At 34.9% G+C, this 23,175-nt stretch overlaps 1 protein-coding gene and 1 long non-coding RNA gene across 6 annotated transcripts in view; one reads left to right on the top strand and one right to left on the bottom strand.

Moving 5' to 3' along the window:
* LOC106661388 overlaps positions 1-23,175 on the bottom strand; it is a 139,828-nt gene that overhangs the window by 31,201 nt on the left and 85,452 nt on the right. The gene's annotated exons all lie outside the window — the stretch shown is intronic.
* Positions 1-23,175, top strand: part of LOC106661387 (homeotic protein antennapedia-like) — a 294,613-nt gene that overhangs the window by 13,220 nt on the left and 258,218 nt on the right. The window lies entirely within an intron of this gene.

Below are 23,175 nucleotides of genomic sequence, written 5' to 3' on the forward strand. Positions count from 1 at the left end.
ATACATGTATGTTAAATGTAAGCAATGTTTGTAAATCCCAGGCCCTGAAGATGATCTCAATAAAGATCGAAATGTTGGCACGATAAAGAAAATGTTTTTCTGAAACCTACATCACACCAGACCGCATCTCACGATTTCTTAATAATTATTGATTAACGGTCACTAACCACCACACAAAAATAATAACACTTTATATTTCTTTTTGCTTTTTCTTCGTTGGACAACAATATATATTTTAAACAAAATCTACATTTTTAAAATTTTTCAGATTTGTATTCAAGGATTTATCATAAATCTTTCAATCGTGACATGTACCTTCCTAAAGTTGTTATTAATCAATTTTGCCAATTTGTTTTAATATGTACTACCCAATTTCCCGTTCATTTACTTAACAGTTTGCTATAATACTCTGAACAATCAATTACTGTTGGACATCAGTTTTTCCATTATGAAGGCAATTGGCAGTTTGTGGCGATAATCGAGTACAAATATATAGGTATATATGTAATTCACTCATAAAAAAAATGGTTTCGAATAATTAATTCGAATGAATGAACTAAATAATATACTTTCATGTCGGCAGATGGTGTACGCGCTCTAAATGTGCGAGTCCCATGGGCCAGTGAAACAACAATTAATTCCAAGAAGGTTTTTAAGATTCTGGGGGTTAATTTAAGTCACCTTTGGAACTTTTTCCCCGGGGCTTACGATCTCAAGCGGCTCTATTAATTAGTATTTGGTGCAGCCCCGCCTTTTAATTCCTTCGCCGGACAACATCAACTGAATATTGCCAAACCGGTGTCAACTGAAAAACCTCCTGGCGTTAGGTTCGACACCGTAACAACACTTACTGCTCAAAATGTTACAATTGTTTATTTTAATTTTAATTAACGACGCTGGTGCATGTTAACAGAACGGATAAATTTCGAAGGTGAAAACAGTTTAATAAACATGATCTTTTTAATTTAATCGTTAACTTATACATTTATTTTAGTATTAACGAAACAAAAATCGTTTATTTTTTTAATAATTTAATTTCGGTCTTTAGCTTATCAAGGTATATTTCTTCTCGCTTTTTATTTTTGTCAGACGCATTTTGGCATACACTATCTTCAGTGATCGATTTCGCTTCTAACTGACCCCACAATAACCCAACTATTTTTTTTTTTTAATCCTCAAACTGATAGCCAATAAAAATAACAATAAAAATATTGAAATAAAATAATCGCCGAGCGCAACTAGCTGTAGTCCTGACATTTCAATAAGTACAGATTTGGACCGTAATTATTCTGAATCGTGACGATCACGAGGCTTTATGTGAATAGTAAACTGTTCTACTTAGCTTCATAATGTCCTGTTGCAGGGGCGTAAGAACCCAGCCGGACCGGTTCTGAACCGGTCCCGTGGGCATGTCGTCTCTTTATTTACTTATCGTAAAGTACCAAACGGCAATTTAGAATATTTCCGCGTCGTTGGGAAACTGAAACCGTTAATTAAAAATAAACGGAGAAAGGATTTCATAGTTTTTTTTAACCACTTTCTTATTTCGAATCGACTACTGGTTTTTCAGGAAGAACTCTCAAAGAGTCGCACGGTGGAGCAAAACACCGAAAGCCCTGAAGATGATCTCAATAAAGATCGAAACGTTGGCACGATAAAGAAAATGGTTTTCTGAAACCTACATCACACCAGACCACATCTCACGATTTCTGAATAATTATCGATTAACGGTCACTAATCACCACACACAGATAAAAACAATAATCAATCAAAACTTTGCGGTTGTTGTCAGCAATTTGAGCACACATGATTATCTCTGGTCGCTTGTTTCCTGTCCTATGGAGAATTATGTACGGACCTACTGGACTGCCTACGTGTTGCCATTGTAGTCTAGTTAGTCTTGGTTATAATTTTCTTGACTGGATGGAATTGTGTTTAATCTGTTTATTTACGCTTCAATTTTCTGCTTGAACTGGTATTGTATCACCGTGGGCTTTTTTGAATATTTCAACGTTGAGTGGTTCTTTCCTAATGAATAACTAGATGAGTACAAAGACCGGTTTAAATGCTGACAGAAAAAACTTGCGACACCAAATTCAAACCGAATGGCGTCATTATATCTTTGTATATATCATTTATACAACCCCGCAGTAAAAATTAAGTTGTTTGGAGGGAACTTGGTTTCATGTTTTTTCGCTCGGTTGCAAAAGTCTAGCGACAAAACCGAGGTCGTTTTATGGAAAAACTTGATAAACCAGAAATGAATATTGTCTCGTAATCTGATGAAGTCGTGAAGGTGTCATTGGTTTTAGAGCAAATGCGAAGGCTGACCCACAACACCTTTATAATAGGGCCACGAGGGTGGGAGCGACGGTTTATGGCCTCCGCCGCCAACCCCACGATCATAGCCCCATTGTGTTTACATCTCTTTAACTGCACATTAACCTTGGCACAAGGTCATTGAACAAAACGACGATGCCGGCGTTTTCGTGATTTAGGCCAAACTCTGGTCAATCGAAATGGAATAGGCCGACTGAAAAAACATCAGTCAATTTCTTTTAATAAGGTACAAGTGCTTGCATGTTGTTTGCCATTCATTTCTTCAGAAATAGGATAACAGACGGGTTCTATCTCCAATATATTAAACATAGTTTAATTTTTTAATACGTCTATTAAATATAATTTAGTAGGAAAAAAATCTACTCAATAATAGAACGAACAGAACCTTTTAATCAAGAACGTAAAGTGTGCCAAAATTTGCCCATCAATGACCATCTGTGTAAAATATCTAATATTTTATCTAATATTTGCTTTTTATATATTTTTATCTTATATATTNGGACAATATGAACTTTTTTGTTCATTTTAAGGTGAAGAATCTACTGGAGAAGTTTGTAGCACGAGTAGCAATTCACCCTGTATATTTTATATTATATATATTTTATATATATAAATATATATCTTATATACATTTATCTTATATCTTATTTATATTTATCTAATATTTATTTTTTATCTAATATTTACTTTATTATACACGATTATTCAAATTTGTGTCACAAGCAGGATTCATTTCTCATGTTATTCTTAAGTAGTTTAATGTAAAAATGTATATAATAAATTCAAATATAATTAAAACTGAATAAAGATAAAAATTTAATACTTCTTTTTTTTTCTACGACCTTTCAAGTTTTCGTTGTTTTAATCGTCCATTTTTTCTTTCTGGTCCGTCAGCTCTAGCTTTAATAATGGGCTTAAAAACTCATAAACTATACCGAAAATATACAAATCAAGTCCCTTTTAAATCTTCCTCGACAAACAATCGACCAATGAACTTCACAATCTTAATTAAGGTGTGTGATATAAAAAAAAATACAGCTAGACCGAGAAGACCAGGATAGTCGGCTGTGACTCAACTGCTAAAAATATTTAAAATTCCTTTCAAGCCAATTGTTTTTAAATAATACTTAATTTTTTAAACAATTCATCAATTAATTTTAACTATAAAAATGTGAAATTTTATGATTTAGTCTTTTAAAATTATTTATATCCCAAGGAAAGGCAGGTGATGACGGAATTTCTGGTTCATCAACCTGCAGAAACAATGGAATATTATGGTCAAATATAAATTTTTTCGTCTGTATAATATTTGTCAAAAATATACAATTTTCATGCCTTGTAATCAGGCCTAAATTCATGGTATTGGGCGTCTGACAAATCAAGAAAGAACATTGGGTCGATTATCCCGGCAACCAATTTTTCATTTGGCGATTTACTGTTTTCAAGATATGAGCGAAACCTAGATTTATCTTAGATTTATCTAGATTTATCTTAACCTGATAAAGTTCATTTAAGCAACTGAGCCACAATTCGGTTGTTTTATTGTGCAATATAATTTTTTTTTCTATCTCTAAATTGATTCACGAGTTTTTTTTGCAGACATTCTCGTTGCAATTTATGGTTGGTTTCATCACAAAGAGTTTTGAGACCACCCAGCATTTTGTTGAATAGTTTTTTATTTAAGGATGCTCCCTGCTTTTTATTCATTTAAAACAATTCCTTCAGTAGTAAAACTGATAATACGACTAACTTCAACTTAACAAACTCATTAAAAAATATTCTAAAGTGAGTTGGGCACGTGTTCTGGGTAAAAGTCGGCCCCTCTTCGAAAAAGCCGTTAAGTCGGCTCTCTCGTGATATGAAGAAGTACCGGGGCTGATTCTCGCGGAGAACCATCCGTAGATCTACGTCGTTCCACGGCCCTATAAATAAACCTCCCAGGAACGAAAACCGGTTCTTTGGATCCCGAAAAATCCCTGCTGACTTTTGTTCCTTCGGGTCGGGAGGGCCGATTAATTGAAAACCCAACCCCCGCCGATAAGGAGCGGCGTGAAAGGGATAGGTGGGCGGGGATCGAAACCGTCGAACAACAACCGACGAAAAAAAGGAACAGGTCCAAAAAAAAAAAAATTAAAGTTGTACTTCTGTTTCAAGCATGCGCGTAAAAGGGCAATCAATGACCGTCTCTTAACAGCACATAACTCCTCCGGTTTCATTGTCTCTCCTTTTCACTCCCTTCATTATGATCTTCATCACGGAACTCTCCCGGAACATCAGCCCTTTTAACGACTTCTCTTGTAATTACGGGAAACATAACAATCAAAACTTGGCAAATGAAATAATCCACTTCACCTGTGAAATATCGCCTTTTAAGTGCTCAACTCTCAATAAGTCCTACAAAATGCTAATAAAAAATACAGAGTTAATTTATTCTACCTTTCAATTTCACCATTTTCCAAATACGATTGCTCACTGCGAATTTGATAAAATAAAATCATAAATTAGTACCTTATTGAAAAGTGTCTTCTTTTCGATGAAGCCAAAAGGTCTCACCTTAGGCCAGAGAATTCGATTAACAGAAATGTCTAATTGCTTCTGTAATTAGATTAGAATTTCATACAAAATATAAGCAACATTTATATCTCTATGTTTATTACACTAACCGAAATGCCTCTTAGATCCAACTCAAACCGGACGGACGTTATTAATAGATGCCTGGATCTACTCGATCCCAATTGTTAGTATAATCGATTAGCGTTTCGTTATGCTCTATTAGGTTCTCCATAAAAAATATACATATAAAATTAATTTTTATTTTAATCCATATATGCTGTGTCATAATTGACCATATTAATTATTTCAATCAATTGTGCTTTTTCTCAACCAAGAATACTTAATTAATGTTTATTATATAATATAGATTTTTTAAAGACATTTTATTCTTTAAAAAAATTTATTTTTAATTTTTGATTTTTTTTTACTTTTTATGTTTTATTTTTATTTATTAATTTTTATTTATTTATTTATTTTATTTTATTTTTTTTAATTAGCTTTTCTGTAGGAAGTCTGGCGATCTTTCTGGTTGTGTTCTGGGACGTTATTTCTACATTTTTAGCCCCCCCCCCACGTGGTGAAAAGGCTCTGAAACTATCTCATTTACTATACTATTCAATCCTAGCCTAGCCTATAGGCGGGTTTCAGAGTACTCGATATTCCTCTGAAGACCCGCCATCGTTCACGCTAATAAATACATCCATACATTATGTACAATTAAAATTAAAATTAATCTAAAACGTTAACCTAGGTGGTTGGTTTATGGGGTACTTGATATTCCACCATAGACCCACCCATGCATACACTACTATCTTTTTTATGTTGTTTAATAAATTTTTCGTTTTACTTTTATGTGAAATTTTGTTTAACGTTTCGGGAATTTTCACCTACCATCAGCATCTTATGTTTTATTTGTTTAATAATTTTTTAAGATTTAAGATATACGACCATTTTACATTTGCCGACAAGGCGCATGACAAAGATGAATGAAAGTTACCATGGATCAAACCTATATTTTTGGCCACGTGGCTTCCCTTCATTTCTTATTTTTTTCAGTTCTTGCCATCCTTATAATTTTTATTTTTTATTTACTAGATATTTTAAAAAAAAGTACGATGTAGCTCAAAAAAAAATTAAATAAAAGATTAAACTGAGTAAAACAGTTTTACCAAAAATGTTGCTATGGAAACAATTAAGAAAATATTCAATTCAGTACGGAGTATTTCCTCTCCTCATGACATCTATTTTATGAGGTCTTGAATGTAGTGCTGCGGCATATTTTCATACTCCTACTACAGCGCCATTCTTAACTTCTTCAAATACTTCACTGGGCGACTTTTAACCCATTGACAACTCGTCCGAATGGTTTTCGATAGGGTTTAAGTCGACACTACATACTGGCCACTCCAAACATTGAATTGAAGCAAGTTCTAAGTAGTCCGAGCTGTGTGGTGCCTTGCATTTTCAAGCATTAAAAAAACCGTCGCCAACTATTTGTATTAGGCATATTTAAGGAACAAACTTCGAAACTTCCTTAATATATGGTGCAGGTTTTAGAAGTGAACCCTTGATGAAGATCAAGTTTGTGCGACTTTGAACCGTAACTTCTCCGGATTGAAAATGTTGCGGGGATATATTGTTTATCTGTTCTTCCCTTTGTCCTCCTTGACACATCTGTAAACAAGATTTTAGTCCAATCTTGCTCAGACAAATTCTCTCTCTCTCTCTCTCTCTCTCTCTCTCTCTCTCTCTCTCTACTCTTCTAAGTGCTAATTTAAGTCTGTGTGATGTTACATTATACTTTCAACTTGTGTAAAACATGTTAAATCTTAAATTTTAAATTTGGGATGAAATCATTTGTTTGAGAGCGGACACTTGCGTGTAATTTAATTAAATTACGTGAGAATGCCTTTTTTCAAGTAACCACAGGATGGTTAATTGGATCGGACTTAAGTAGAAAACAAAGAAACCAAGCTTGTAAGTAGTGTCCAGGATCCCATGACTATCGCGGATCCTGTTTGAGATCGAATCTCAATAAATAAGACAAGCCGGAGCCGCGAGGCTTCTTAAATAACGTTTTACCAATTGAGAATTATCCTTTTTTTAATTTTTAATAATTGATTTAATATATATTGTTATTACGGCTTTGCCAGCTTTGGCCGGGTTGAGCCAGCGGACTGACGGGAATTCAGCCGGGCCGAGATGCCATTCGAGTGCGGCCATTCGGCCCCGGCCCCTCGGCTTCCATTGGTTTGTTTGCCATCATCTTTCATTTTCGTTCGTACGTTCTTCTTGATCTGTCATCTTCTTTCATTTCATTAGTACAACAATATGAAATTAAAACTCTAAACCTTTCTTAACAATTTTATTATTACACTAAACGTAAATTCACTAATTTCGCGGTCCGCTTGACCAATTAATATATTACAATTATTTATCTCAACTAAAAACCTTAATTAATACTAAACGTAAATTATCACACAAATAGATAAGTCATTACATAAATCAGTTTAAAGCCTTGTTAAATTCGAAATATGAATATTTCAATGGACATAAAGGTAACCACTAAATGAATAAATAATCAAACATGATATAAATTATTTCTTGTAGGATAAAAAAGTAAATATTTACAAATAGATACATAATATTAAATGTGCAACCTAGTAAAATAGATTCCGAAATTACTAGTGTACTGTAATTCCTGAAACGCAATATAACACTGAGAGACAGCTAAAACTCTGGAAGAAAAATAAGCAAAATGTACAAGTGAATTAAGGATTGCAACGAAAAATGTATTTATAAATTTAAAAAATTGCAAACTTAAATCGTATCTACAGAATATTACGGGATTTAAACAACTAAGGACAACTTGATGCCAATGATACCTTGTATAATTATTCAAAACTACTTATACTAGTTTTGTTAATATATTGTTTATATTTATAATATATTTGTATCATTATACATGGAGAAAGAGAACAACATAGAGGCAGAAAGATGCTCATAAACCACTAATGATTAACTAATCAAACATGATATAAATAATTTATTTATAAAAAAATATGTATTTCTAATATAGTAGAATATTGAGACACATATTTTTAAATGTGTAACCTAGTAAAATAGCTTCTGAACCATTTCGTACAACCAAAAAAGCCATACTGACAAGACTGCGCGTCATTTTCAGATGTGTAAGGCTTGACGTTTATAGGCAATTTTGATCGCCAATTGATATATCGTCGGACCTATGCGTAGTCTTGGGACACGACGGAGGGCACAGGGTCATAGGTATTTTTACATGTATATTTATTTAAATGTATGTTTGTGTTGTGTTGGAGTGTATTTTTATTGTGTTTATGCTAATTTATTGGAATGAATGTAATTCATGAGCGTGATAGGAAGGGGTCATTTAATTCCGCCCGAAAAATATGAAAAATGTATGATATATATAATTTAGGATATAGTCTTAGTCTTCATTGATAAATACGCGTGAAAGACCAAGAAGTACAAACTTGCAAGAGGGCCGACAATGACAATGACGCTGTTTGTCAGCCCCTAAATATCCCACATTATATATACAAACAACCACAGTTTATTACCTTTTTATTGAGGTTGTATAGAATTCGTGAAACGCCCCTATAACACTAAAAGATATCTGAAACAACAACCGGGAAGAAAAAGAAGAAAAAAAAAAGTAATACAATTAAAAATCAGTTGGGACGAAATACTTAGAAATATAGCAAAGGTCAATCTTGTTACCGTTTTTTAATATTATATAGAAATACCTAGAGTAATGTTATGAAGAAAAATGTGTTATCTTGTTTATTTGATGCAATTCACGTTTACACACAGAAAATATTAATTTTGCAGTCTTTTACAATCCGTACTTTCAGGTTTTTAAATCTTTCCCGCGCTGGTTTATAAGAGGAAAATTCTTAAAAAGATCTCAGGGGGAAAAATATCTACCGGTATTAGTCCAGGTATGATGGTGGCCGAACAGGGACAACATTGTCGTCCTTACTTAAAAAATATTAGGTTCAGTCTATTTTTTTTCCTTATGATCTATGCATATTAACCATGGTGACGAATTCTTATATGTGTGTTCATATTTGGGGGGGGGGGGGTTTATCGTGAAAAAAATGAGCCGAGAGTCACTCACGCTAACCACTCGGCTACCGCGGCCCCAGGTTCAGTCTATATTCTTCTGAAAATACTTCTCAAGAAGATACATTAAAATATTCTTATTACCCATTCATTTTATGAGAGTTCCACATGATACTTTTGAAACCTTTCGCCCACTAACCATCTCTAACCATCTTCGGGATGGGAAAGTGCAGAGTGTTTAAATGGTAGGGTTAGAGTGGATCTAAAGCTTGATGTTAAAATTAAAGAAGCGGAAAAGAATCAATTCGTTGATAAAAGGAATATTGAAGTGGTCGTGGATAGTGAAGTTAGTGATGCAGTATTTTCAATATTTGTATATAATAGTTGTGGATTGCCGTTCAAAACAGGTTTCCGTATAAAAGTCTTCCTAGTTGATCAAGTCTTCTATTATGTGTGGGTATTCCACGGCAGTATGTATAGTGTCGGGCAAGGCAATTTTTTTCTACATTCAGTCTTGTCCTCTACTTTGATAACTCAAGGTGTTCATGAATATTTAAGGTTAATTGGGTAGAAATGAGGTTGGAACAAAAGTACGATATCAACCAATTTCGACATAGTATTGGGATAACCAGAAATATTTGCAGTATATATGGGATAATAGGATGGGATCAAGAATGCACCCTTGTGGGACGCCGGCTTGTGTTGATCTGATATCTGAGTAGAATCGGTAAGTTAAATAGGAAATAATACGGTTTGTTTGGACAATGATTTAAAACGGATTTTGTAACAATGATCTAAAATAAAATTATTTAACATTTCATGACCGTCTGTGAATGTTACTGTTCTGTGCTCACATTTGCTAAAACTATTCAATGAAAAACTATCCCACCACTATAATAAAATATCTGTTTTAATCAATGGATGGGTACATGTAGATGTATTAATCGGAGTATATCAATGGATAGGTAGATAGTAATCATCGATTGAAAATGCGTTTTTCATTGAACAAAAATTATTGAAATATGAAACGGGCAAAATAATGAATTCGTACGCAAAAATAATATAGGAATAGGAAATAAATAGGAATCAAAACAAAATGAAACCTCCAGACAGCGCTTGGCAATGTTGGGACTGAGTAGGTCTTCGATGAAATTTGAAACCATCTATTGAAAACTTAATTATATGAATTTGTAGTCATCTTTAAGATCGTTTTGCCCTGATGATGACCTTAAAAAAATCGAATGCTTGGCAGAAACAATAGACTTTGTTTTCAACCAGACCATACCGAGTTCCAGATTATTCGTGAGAAACAAATTAAAGAAAATTTAAATTTATTTTTATTAGTCATGAAAGATGTCCACTGAAAAATGAATTTAAAAATATTAAACGAATCGCTAGTGATATTGGGTAACAAATCCTAACTTTCACCGTGCCCCGAAAAAAATACGGCTGGCCCCTATGTCCTAAGTTGTACGTGAAGTGGAAAGAAAAAAAAATATACAAAACCTTCTGTGGCTTGTGGACCTCGAGGAGCGCGGAGGGACTTTTTGTAAAAAATCGTAGCAGCGGAACCAGTTCTTCCAATTAAGGAGGCGGCTGTAGGCAAATCCGCAGCTCTGTGCTAGTGGGTCAGAAGTTTTATCTTGCTAATTTCTCGCAATTATAGTTTTTAAACTTGGGAAAATTTGTTTCCCTGTGGATTAAATGCATATGAAGTGTTTTAACGAAATCAATATGTTTTGATTTCTATTTGTAAATAAAAGTGTTTGAAAAGTCAAGGCCTTCCTGCAGAAAAGCATCGTGTTAGCCGATATAAAAAACGAATCCCCCCCCACCAGTTATTAAAATCCTTTGTTCTGTTTACAATTATTTTAACCTAATAAAACGTGACAACGGATTTTTATATTCAATTTATGTCTTGTATGGCAGATCGGCGTTTTGAATAATCGATGACAATCTGACCGTGGGATCGCCCTCCCTCAGCACATATACTCAAAAGTTAAATGATTTATTCTTTCCCGTCGGAACAACTCGCTGAGGATAGAATTGTAGTTTTACCAGATAAGCCCGAGACACAAGAAAGACGAACGAACAAATCTTGTTCCAACATCGTATCTATGTACAAATGGGTACAACTTGATACCACTAATATTTTGTGAATATTCAAAATTCCTTGAAAAATAGTGTGTGAAATTGATCTCTTATATTATATTAGTAGCATGGATAGAAAGGATAGAGAAGGAAAGAAAATTCATCAAAAATAAACTCTTCCCTCCCCTTTTATTTATTTTTATATTATTTATTAATTGTGTAACATTAAGTAAGTGGGAGTGCAAATTATAGCGCATGGTGTGTAATTATCATGTGTTTTATCTGAGATTTTACCCTATTGAGCAGCCGGAATTTAATTTACATTACATATCCCTGCAAAAAGTGAAATAAATTTAATTTAAAAAATTCGTTTTAGACCTCCTTGAGATGGGATTATCGTTACTATTCAAATGCGGATTGGACCACAGCCACGGATTTATTTTATAATAGACGCCCAGCACAAACGTATGCCCTTCTTAAAAATCATAGTCGAAAAGATTGATTGTTGAACAGTCATCGGGTCAACGGTAGGAAAAGCGAAAAAAAAACGAAAAACAAGAGTTCACGGCAATGGAAATAAATCACGGGATGGTTACCGGCGGGAATTTCTTCTTTGGAATTTGTGAAAGTTGTTCATAAATCAGCCCTAACATCTGTGTAACTGTAAGCGTTCGTTTATGATTTACCGCGAGCGATATAAATATATATGTATAAATATATTTTATAACAAGGACCTTAACCGTTCCGTCACCGGCCGTTATGTATAGCAGTTGGGTATTTGTTTCCTCGGATGAATTGTTCCTTTGATCTTAAACCGGCAAATGATTTTTGTTACACGCTGAATTTGTTTTGGTAGTAGTTTGGATTAAAACGAAATGTTCACAAGCAAATAAAAATAGAAAATATTTTGAAAATGAATTTTTTCTCAAAAATGTTTAAGCCTATAAGGAAATTTTTTTACGCTTAAATTGTTACTTTATTGTTTATAAACTATTATTGTAAATACACCAAGCCAAAAGATGGATATTATTTTTACTTATTAATTTAATTTTTAAACAGTATTTTTCTTTTGTTAAATATGGTCGTAAATATCTTAGGCTACAAGACTAAATATTTGAAGATTTTTTAGGACATGAGGTCCTAAACAACCCACTGAAGTCCAGAAGAACACTGACTTCTGACTAAAGTATCTTAATTGTGTAATAACGTGGTAAATTGGTAGCTAGTAATTTAAATTTCATTACGAATCAATCTTTACAAAATCACTAACACATACAGGAATCCTGCTCCTCCAATGGAGAATCAAGGTTAGTGAAACTAAATCTAAATATAATGTTTTCAATCTTTTTTTAAATTTTATCAAAAAATATTTTTTTTAACGTGTAAAATCTTATAAAACACTTCCCTTCCCCGTTGCGAATCACATACCTTGGACTATACCTCGACGAACGACTTACATTCGTAGATAGTCCCCCCCCACGAGACTCAAACGTAAAAATTTACAAGATTCACACTGTTAAAAAGACTACTTGACAAGCGAACCAAACTTACAGTAACAAACAAAAAAAGACTATAGCCCTGCTAGCCCCACTATGGACGGACTTGAACTGCACGGCACCGCTAAGCGTTCCAGCCTACAGTCTACAAACCCTGCAATGTAAAATTCTTCGAACTTTCTCTCATTCCGCGAATTGTCATCCTCAACATTACCGCCATTCCTCGTCGAAGACTGAAGCGAGTTGGCCACGAGGATCTCCATCCTGTTGGTGAACTAACGGCTCCCATCACTGGTTGGACGCCGTCATCCTTTTTGTGTGTCCGTGCCTTCACACAATATAATAAAAATTTTAATATTTTTGCTTGTTGCATATTTAAAGTGCAGTTGTAGAAGATGAAGAAAAAATTCATGGCCAGAGAACGATTTTTTCGAAACATTTTAAGAAAACGAACTGCCGTACTCATCTATCTTTCACCGATTAGACGATCTGGATATGGATTGAGATCAATTCTCTCTCTCTCTCTCTCTCTCTCTCTCTCTCTTTCTCTCTCTCTCTCTCTCTCTCTCTCCCTCTCTCTCTCACTCACTCACTCACTCTCTCACTCCTCCGCTTGAATATATTTACAGGCAGTTCCTCAGGCGAAAAGGGGAAAAAGAAGCAGCCAAATGGCCAGGAGCCAGCTGTCCGCCCAGCCTCCGACAAATACAAGATTGTAACGCGTTTGAAAATATTGTCAGCAATATATTTGTTGATCGTAGATATCGATCATCTGCGATAGGTCGGTCACATGGATTCTCAGGCGACAGGCTTTTAATCTTGAGTATAGGAGTCTCCTATTGAGGTCTAACAATAGGAAAACTGCGAAAGCTAGATGACCGTAGATGAATTGGATTATTTATCAGTGAAACGGGGATTATGAAACCAACAAAGACCCTGCTGGACAGTGGCGTATGACAACCAAAATCCTAATTGGAGTAATGGTATGTAAAAAAGTGTGGTTGATTTGCTGGGCTCTTGGGGGGAAAAAAAACAGTAGAAATAACCGGGGTCGGTAGAGAACGGAGTAAATGATATAAGTGAGGAAGAGGATCAACTTATATTGCATAATTTGGGAAAAAATGAGATTTATCTGGTTCCGTGTTGAATGAAGGAGGATGTTCCCCCCATTATCACCCTTTTGGTTCAATGATATAAACGACATCGCATATAAATAAACCATAACGCAAATCAACTAGTTTGTACAGGTCTTTTATATAAGATGTTGTGAGTAACTAAAACTAAGCATGTCAGCGTCAAAGAGGAAAGTAATTGAAATTGTCAAGCATAGCCTTGGTTCTGCGGGTCTTTTGTTATTCGCTCGCCGCTCGAAAATCCGCCGAGCTACCTGATGCATAATTCAAGCCAATTAGATTTATTCATAAAAATATAGAACGCGGAGGCGATGCAGTTTCGCCAGAGAGTTAAATCATAACGAGGCTATTTCGTTCTTTGTTCAGTCAAACTTCCGGTCTAGACTGTTTTTCCGTAGGAATAACTCCGCTGATTTCCTTGGATCTCTCGCCGCGATAAGAGGTCTCGCAGATTACGGATGTTAAAAAAAAACAAAAACGGATAACTCAGCCGACATTCCTAAACCGGGTGCACGGACTGGCCCCTTAGTTAAAACTATCATTGCTGCATCAATTACGTCTAAACCATAAATTCATTAATAACACTTTCCTAAGGAACATGCATTAATGCCAAGTTATCGTATACCTCATCTTATTACCTTATCAGCTTAAGTTATATAGTTATATACTTAAAGAGTTTTCCTATATAACCCGTCAGCTTCATTACCACCTATGCGGATGATAGAGCAATTTTGTCTTTTAACCCGTATCCAGTCCAACCCAACCTCCAACATCCAGAACACCTTCAGTTTATCAATGACAGGCGCAAAAATGAAGGTCATGATTGAATAAGAAAACATGTACCCGGTATATATTAAAAAAACTACAGACTTCTACTCAGATCAGATACTTAGGACATGGGCAGCAGACTGACTTGGAATCCGCACACAAGAGTTAAGAAGCAACAACTTAGCACAAAACTGCAAAGAATATTAAGTCCGAAATCTTTTTTGACGTCGAAAATGGAATAATACAATACATTCAATACATTACTAGTACCGATTTGGACATACAGAGTGGAACTGTTGGTTCCGCTAAGCCATTCAACTTGCTGGAATGTACATCCCATCCAATCCTGCCAAATTCTCAGAGAAATTGTCAAAGCACCTTACTACGTAACTTCATTATCGTCAATGACCTAAAATTTTGAAAGATAAAACATGTACTGATCCCGCTTCCAAACGTTCCATATCGTCCAAGCTATTCGAACCTTACTGCCCAAGGTTACTATTTACTAAATTCACTATTTTTAGTGGTCCGCTTGGCCAATTAATAACATTCAATTAATTAAGGTTTTTAAGTTGAGATAAAAAAGTCAGTGTCTCGAGCGGGATTCGAACCCACGACCTTCGGCTTGATACGCCGCTACTCTACCACTTGAACTATCGTGACTTCGAATCCCGCTCGTGACACTGACTTTTTTATCTCAACTTAAAAACCTTAATTAATTGAATGTTACTATTTACACTTTCCCATCCCATCCTAAACATTTTGCGCACCTTAAGAAAGCATTAATTAGTACATGGCTCAGAAACATCATCAGCTCTGTCAAGTCTCACTTAAGTCAAGGAATATATGCGATGTTTCAGTAACCTGGACTTTTTTCAGTAAATTGATATGGCCAGTTTTCCTTCAAGCTCTCCGACCTACCAAAAAGTAAACCATAAAATTACGCTAAATAGATGAAAAATTTTAATATTTTTTAGATCAGACATTGAAAGTTGAGGAACTAGTAGCGCCAGAACGGAATGGCAACCTGTAGGTTTAGGCAATTTTTTTTATCTTTTTAGTCCAGGTTTGGTGAAATTTTTGAGTGCAAATCTTATTCAATTAAAACCAATATGCTATAAAGGAAAGTAATTAAAGTTAATAACCTTAACTCAATCCATGGTCTTGTGAGGTTATTATGCATAGACAGCTCTTACATCAATCAAACGTTCGCTAGTTAGTCCTCACATATATGTCTACACTTTTTTGCTTGGTCTCAATTTCTCCCTTCGCTAAGTCAGCTAAAATGTCTGATTCACTAATCTCTACACATGTCTGATCTCAATTGACTTTCATAAATCATGTCTCCGAGCTTATTGTGATTTTAAGAACGGAGTTTTAAATAAGGCCTATTTTTGAAAAGTTCGATGTAGATTGTGGTCTGCTGTCAATGTGCATAACGTTTGAACGTGGTAATAAATCTTTTTTTCCCCTGCGATTCCAGCGGACGAAAGAAGAAAGCGGCCGTGTCCAGCATCTGCGCCGACATGCAAGATGCATATCTCATGTGTTTTATTCCGAAAGGATGAGGCGGATATGCAACGTGCGAGCACCACGGCTGCACGGACCCACACAGAAACAGGAGGAAGGAACACACCTGTTTTCCAACCAGGGTACAGTCAATGACGAAACTCGCTTAGACCAACGGTCGTTCTGTCCTATTTGCATTCCGGCCATCTCTAGACTACGAGGGACACAACTGGGACAAGACCAGATTTATGTCTTCCTCGCTTAGATAAATCTCAGCTTTTCAGACGAGATTGGCAATATTCTTGTGCCGTTTACCCAAGGAGTTTCAATTCGTAACATGAAACCTGTGGGCTTAGAATTTTAAAAGTGTAAGTTTTTAATGTTATTTTCGTGCCAGGATAAGTAACAAATTACGGCTGTCATGCATCCACATAATACATCGATGTTTTATTCCGAGGCAAACTCAGAGACAAAACATTTCGCCTCACAATGACATGTCCTATTCTTTATCAGTTTAACAGGGTATTTTTTACAATTACCGCTATTTTATCGTTGTGAAAGAATATATCCTAATTTAAATTAAATTCATAGCACATTTCTGTAGCATGCTAACAAAAGTCATCGTTCAACCCACTTTAACTCTCTTTGTTTCGGGCGATAAATTACATCTGATAAATTATTACAAGAAATTCGATCTGACTTAAATATCTGGGCCTATTCTCGTTGTATTGTTCGTTTTCGTCCATGCTGTCTTTAGCTGACAAATTCTGTCAAAGACGTGTGCTGGCCAGATTTACCTACTCCCATATTTAATTACATAATTGCTAAAAACCATTAGAAAACCACACTACAATTACCGAAATCACAGGGTACGGAAATCTTAACAATTATTCAGTTTTTATCCGAACGTGTAATTTGTTGGCCCTAGTTGAAAGTAGTGGAGAAAGAGAAAGAGAGATAGATAGATAGATAGAGGGAGAGACAAAAACAGAGACATGAGAGATAGATAGATGGAGAAAGGAAGGGAGAGAGAGAGAGAGAGAGAGAGAGAGAGAGAGAGAGAGTGAGTGAGTGAGTGAGTGAGAGAGAGGAAGTTAACAAGGATTATGGGAATACGGAATCAGATAGTAAAGAATTGAATTTAATCAGTCCATCCACAATCCCTACATTCCATGTAAAAGCCTTCATCAATTTCCTTGAAGATTTTCTATTTGTACTCTTTATATGCTATTGATAAAGTATTTATGTAAGTTATAAAACCGTATAAACAGCGTGGCTAAATTTGAGATAGGCTGTTTAGATGGAATTGTCAAAACAATGCGGTTGAAGAAAAGCCAGGAGCCCCCGTTGTGTTGGTAAACAGCCTAGGTTGGTTTTCGTCCATTCCCGATGGCCTAAACACCATTTGGTCGGACATAAACCATCTTCCGAACAAGATGGCGACCCGACCTGTAATGAAACTTCAATCTTCGTCACGATCATCCGGTCTGACAGCTGACGTGCCGACCGAATTCATCAATCAACGAAGACACACAAATTGTTTACAATCGGGTTCACTTTGTGTCAAACATGCAACTGATGAAAATAATTTTTATGTTCAGGCATATTTGTATGTCAACGGTAAAGTTTATTTTACAGTATTGTGATTAACAAAGTGGTTTAGTGTTAGAACGAACGTTTTTATTACCGTCTTTGCAACTGCAAAGATGTCCGTATTGCCCACTCAGAGAAGTGCACGTTAATGGAATACGGCAAGGATGAAAATCATCAATACTTGAAATTTTTTTGAGTTGTTTGAGAATAACTGGGCGTTTATCAAGAATTTTGTGAAGAGACCTGCATCGGGTTCTGGGTATTTGGTCTAACTTTTCTTTTTTCTATCTTCATCATCATCATCATACGAAATACAAATCTGAAATAGATTATCAAAACACAAAAGAATAAATAAACTATATTTCTATTTGACGACTTAATTAAACAATCCAAAGATTACATCATCAAGATACAAATCTAAATTTTAAGGAGTGAGAGAGAGAAAGAGAGTGAGAGTGTGTCGCAAGGAGCACTTCTGAACCCTATGCTTTTTTTCTTTATTCATATCATATATAAATAAATTTTTAAGAGAACCATGGTATTGTGGAGGGTTCTTTAAATGAGCAAATAATACTGATGACATAATAGTGATATTGAACGTAGAAATCATCCCTTTTAATCAAAATTATTTCTTTCCCTCTCATTGTAGAGGGTTCTTTTAGATATCAACAAAATATGATGTCATTTAATTCGTGTAACATGTGAACGTGTGATTGGGCTTTTTCTCTGTTTCTTTTACAAGCGAGAAGAAAAATTGTATAATTTAAGTGGTTGAAGTAGTGGTCACATTAGAAGTATTTCAGAAAAACACCTTTTTCATTTTATTGGCGACGTTTCGCCTTTTATTCGGGTCATCTTCAAGGCATAAAGTATAGTGTTCTTCCTGTGTGTCATATTTATTGAGGGTATACGTGGTAAAATGGTGAGAAATTCGCGACAATTTCACAACGCACACACTTTACCAACAAGTCACTACAGGAATAACACTACACTTTATGCCTTGAAGATGACCCCAATAAAGGTTGAAACGTCCGAAATAAAATGAAAAAGGTGTTTTTCTGAAATAAATCTAACCAGAACGCCCCTCACTACTTCAAACACGTATTGAACCACCGGTACTTTATTTACAATTGTATCATTAACACAATTACTCCATCCAATATGCAAATAATAATTTAACGTTTTTGATTTTCTAATGAAAAAAAGGCATTCAATTTTGAAGTCCTTTTCCAAAATTTGAGTTCCATTTCATTTTTTGTTCCTTGTTTCTGGATGCTTTTTTCCAAATATCTGTTTTATGTTATGTTTTTATTTTTATCGTGTCTCAACCTTTTTTTTAATTCATTGTGTTAGGAACGCGTTTTAGATGTGATTCGGTTTGGAAAAATTAGGGCTCGTAGTATTTATCAATGAAGTTCTTTTCGTCATTTTTAAGAACCCTTTCTATTATGCACGTCCTCCACGTTATTATCCCAGTTTACGGTGGGTTCGGGTTGTCGATCCATTCAAAATATGAAAAGCTACATTTCAAGATAATTTTTCATTAGCAACCAGTAATGAAATTTTCAAGAACTAAGTTTTGTCTTGTTTGATGTCATTGTAGATTTTGGTTTTTGCACTTTTATTTGCTGTTACCTCCAAAGCTTAACATTTTTTGTGGGCAGATTTTTCTTCTAAATGGACTGATCAAATTGTCAATATATCATGCATTGTGTTGACCTGTGATGATTGAATTTTCTTGAATTATTCATATACTAGTACTAATCAAAAGAAAATATCTGGTAAATCTCGACACTTTAATGTTTTATGCCAATTGTCATACATTTTTCCATGCTTCTTTAAGTGTTATTGTGCTTTCTTTGTAACAATTATTTTAGAAAAAGACAAAGTTTCTGCTTCGATTAGTAAAGAATGGTTTCTCATCTTTTTTTTAAATCTTGTTTATGGTTTTTCATCACGTCATTTTCATTGATTCCTAGGCATCTTCCGTCATGCTTTTTTATGCAATTTGTTCACTTTATTTTATAATTTTTAAGTGGGATCGGGTTTAGGAAATGTTTGTTTTAGCAAACATTGCTGAAATTTTCAAGAACAATGTTTTCTCTTGTAAAATATTTTGGGGTGTTGTTACTTTTTTTAAGCTTAACATTTCGGCCTATTTTGGTGAGAACGCTGTTTATGATATTAATCGATCAAATTTTACATTTTGTAGATTATGTTGACCTTTGAAGATTAAACTTCTGGAATTACAGATAAGTAGAATTAAGATTCATTGCCAGGTTAATTGGCAGTTATACCTTGAAAATTTTACGTTTTATAACATTTATTATCAATCGTTCAATGGTTCTTTAAGCAATATTTTACACAATAATTGTAATTAAAAATATATGTGGTGATTAGTGACCGTTAATCGATAATTATTCAGAAATCGTGAGATGCGGTCTGGTGTGATGTAGGTTTCAGAAAAACATTGTCAAAGAAAATGTTTTTTGAAACCTACATCACACCAGACCGCATCTCACGATTTCTGAATAATTAAAAATATAAAAAATAATGAGACTAGTGGTTGAACACATTCTGGACGTTCAATTCACTGCTTTCAATTATGACATGCATGCCAATACAGAATATAGCACAGTTTGTTACTTAACGTTACATTGATTTAATTATGTATCCTTGCTATCACATTTAACAAATTTCATAGCCCAGTTTTAATTCGGCATAAATCAATAACATACTTTGGATGAAACAATATTTAAAAAAAAAAAAATAAATAAAAACCGAGTTATAGTGTACGGCTAAGAAGTCAACAGTAACTATATTTCAACAGCCATAATTGACTCAGTGATTTCGTTTAAGCGCGTTGGGGACAAATTGAAGGGAGCAACAATTTCAATTGATTGAACAATAAATCTTGACGAGAGTCACTGAACCACTTCTCTTTTTATCCGCCATAAATAATGGTTTATTTAAAAACGTTTAAAAAAATCAGGGACTTTTTTAAATTAATCTAATCGTTATGTTGTCCCTTCAAGAAACATCGACATTACCGTTTGCACAAACAAACGAACGTTGGCGGACCACTCACTATATTTTTGCTACAAGAACAAGAAATATGTTCGAAGCAAAACATCTCCGAACCAACGTAGTCTTAGATGAGTATCGGGCGAGTAATGCCGAAGCCTCTTTGGCGTTTCTTCGCCGTAATGGTTTTGTAATTGCGACTGCTTTCCTCCCGGACGTACCCGTAGAAAGGACTCCCCCGGGGAATGTCCCCAGGCGGGCTGCGGCTCAAATGCCAACTCTTTCAAATTGTCCGCAATTCCGCAAATCGTAAAAACCTTTCCAACGGAATGTGACGCGATGGACGCGAGGGGGAGAAAGGGGTTCCAGCCGTTTCGCGTGTTCGTGTAATAATAACCGTCGAATGAGATTTTTTTGTGTCATTAAAGGAATACACAAACTTATACGTGTCAATATTACTTAGGATTCGTTACCTTTGATCATTTTACGGTTTTTGATGTGTCAGTGAAACTTTTTAATTAAAAATAATAATAATTTTTGATGCTTTGGGGCCGACAAACCGCTGAGGTGATCGCCGGCCGGCACCTTGTGTGGGTTTCTTCTTTTTCTAATTTTTCACGCGTATTTTTTTAAACTGCAACCATGAGCGTTTTAATCTGTAACTGACTCTCTGCTTTTATATGAAAATTAAAAAAACAGTTCATTTTAATCGCAAAAAAAATAGAAAATTGTAATTTACATTTTTCAGTTTCTTGATTTTATTTTCTTATTCAAGGGATCAAGTTTAAGTTGTAAAAAAATAGCTTTAGACTGAGTGAGTAGGTGAGAGAGAGAGAGAGAGAGAGAGAGAGATAGAGATAGAGAGAGAGAGAGAGAGAGAGAGAGAGATAGAGAGATAGTGTGTGAGAGAGAGAGAGAGAGAGAGAGAGAGAGAGAAAGAGAGAGGAAAAAGAAAGAGAAATCATAGTCAACTGACGGGCAGACAGTAGATAGAAAAAGAACTCGAAAGAAAGGGAGAGAGAGTGAGAGAGAAAGAGGAAGAGATAGGGATAGATGTAGATAGATAGATAAATAGATAGATAATTATATTTATTNTATATATATATATATATATAGATAGATAGATAGATAGATAGAGAGAGAGAGAGTGAGAGAGAGAGAGGAAAAAGAAAGAGAAATCATAGTCAACTGACGGGCAGACAGTAGATAGAAAAAGAACTCATAGATAGAGAGAGAGAGAGTGAGAGAGAGAGAGGAAAAAGAAAGAGAAATCATAGTCAACTGACGGGCAGACAGTAGATAGGAAAAGAACTCGAAAGAAAGGGAGAGAGAATGAGAGAGAGAGAGACTGAATAACAGATAAGATAAACGGATAAAGTGCAGGAAGAAAAAGAAATCATAGTACCACTCACGGAGTGTGAGAGAGAAAGAGAAAGTCAGAGGGAGAGAAAGAAAGAAAGAGACAGAGAGAGAATATGTGTGTGAGTGATAGTGTAAAATAAAAACTTGTCCTAACGATCATTTTTAGAACTAAAAATATTTCATTGTAATATCTTTCGCTCGGACAAAGTAGACTGTGCACAAATGACAGTCGGAACAGTGTGATATCTTTTTCGCGCATTCGTCCGATGTGTGGACCCAGATGATACTCACGCAGTGATTTCGGGGGTCTGATTTATAAACTGTCTGCTGCATGTCGTTACCAGAAGCCTAGTCAGCACTTAATCAGCTGTTGGCCTATATGAAGTGGGTCAGCACGGTATAATTAGCGTCAAATTATCAGGGCGAGTCCACTCGGAGAAGCAACCTCATGAACATTGCTTAAATTCCTATTTCCAGGGGGCAATCTGTTGCTCCTCGCAGTATACAAACACTTCCATCGAAGTGAACTATAAACTGCTTTTGGTAAAATATATGGAATTTTTGCTTTGGGTCTTAATGTTTTTTCACATAGGATGTTATAGGATAAACTGCACATTTTACAATACAGACACAGTACTGTATGTTTCAACATAGTATGTATTTATTAAATCCATTATATTTAGTGGTCGACCAAATTACTTCTTTCAATTACTTAATCTTTTTATATAAGGTTTTGGTTGAAATGAAAAAGTTAGTGTCACGAGAGGGATTCGAACCCAAGACCTTCGGCTAAATTCGCCGCTGCTCGAACCACTACTGCTACGTAAGATCCACTCGGACACCAACTCCCCATCTCAACCTACTACCTTTCGAATTTTTCCTCCTTTGAGCCATTTTTCAAATGTGACACTACTTTTTCATTTCAACCAAAACCTTACATAAAAAGATTAAGTAACTGAAAATAATATTTATTTTTCAGTCTTTAGTGCAACTTTAAAACAAATAAAGCAAGTTTAACATGTTTTTCATATTTATATCAAGTGATAATATGACTTAGTAATGTTACGAAATAAAAATAAACAAACATAATCAAATATTTCCAATATTTTTTGGAATTTAAATATGTTCTGTGCCCAAATTCATTTTATACCCTCACGTTTTAACAATTGCATATTAGATATAAGCCTTCGATCTAAAAATTA

The sequence above is a fragment of the Cimex lectularius genome, unplaced genomic scaffold (assembly GCF_000648675.2).
Source record: "Cimex lectularius strain Harlan isolate CLEC.00 unplaced genomic scaffold, Clec_2.1 scaffold18, whole genome shotgun sequence".
Taxonomy (NCBI): domain Eukaryota; kingdom Metazoa; phylum Arthropoda; class Insecta; order Hemiptera; family Cimicidae; genus Cimex; species Cimex lectularius.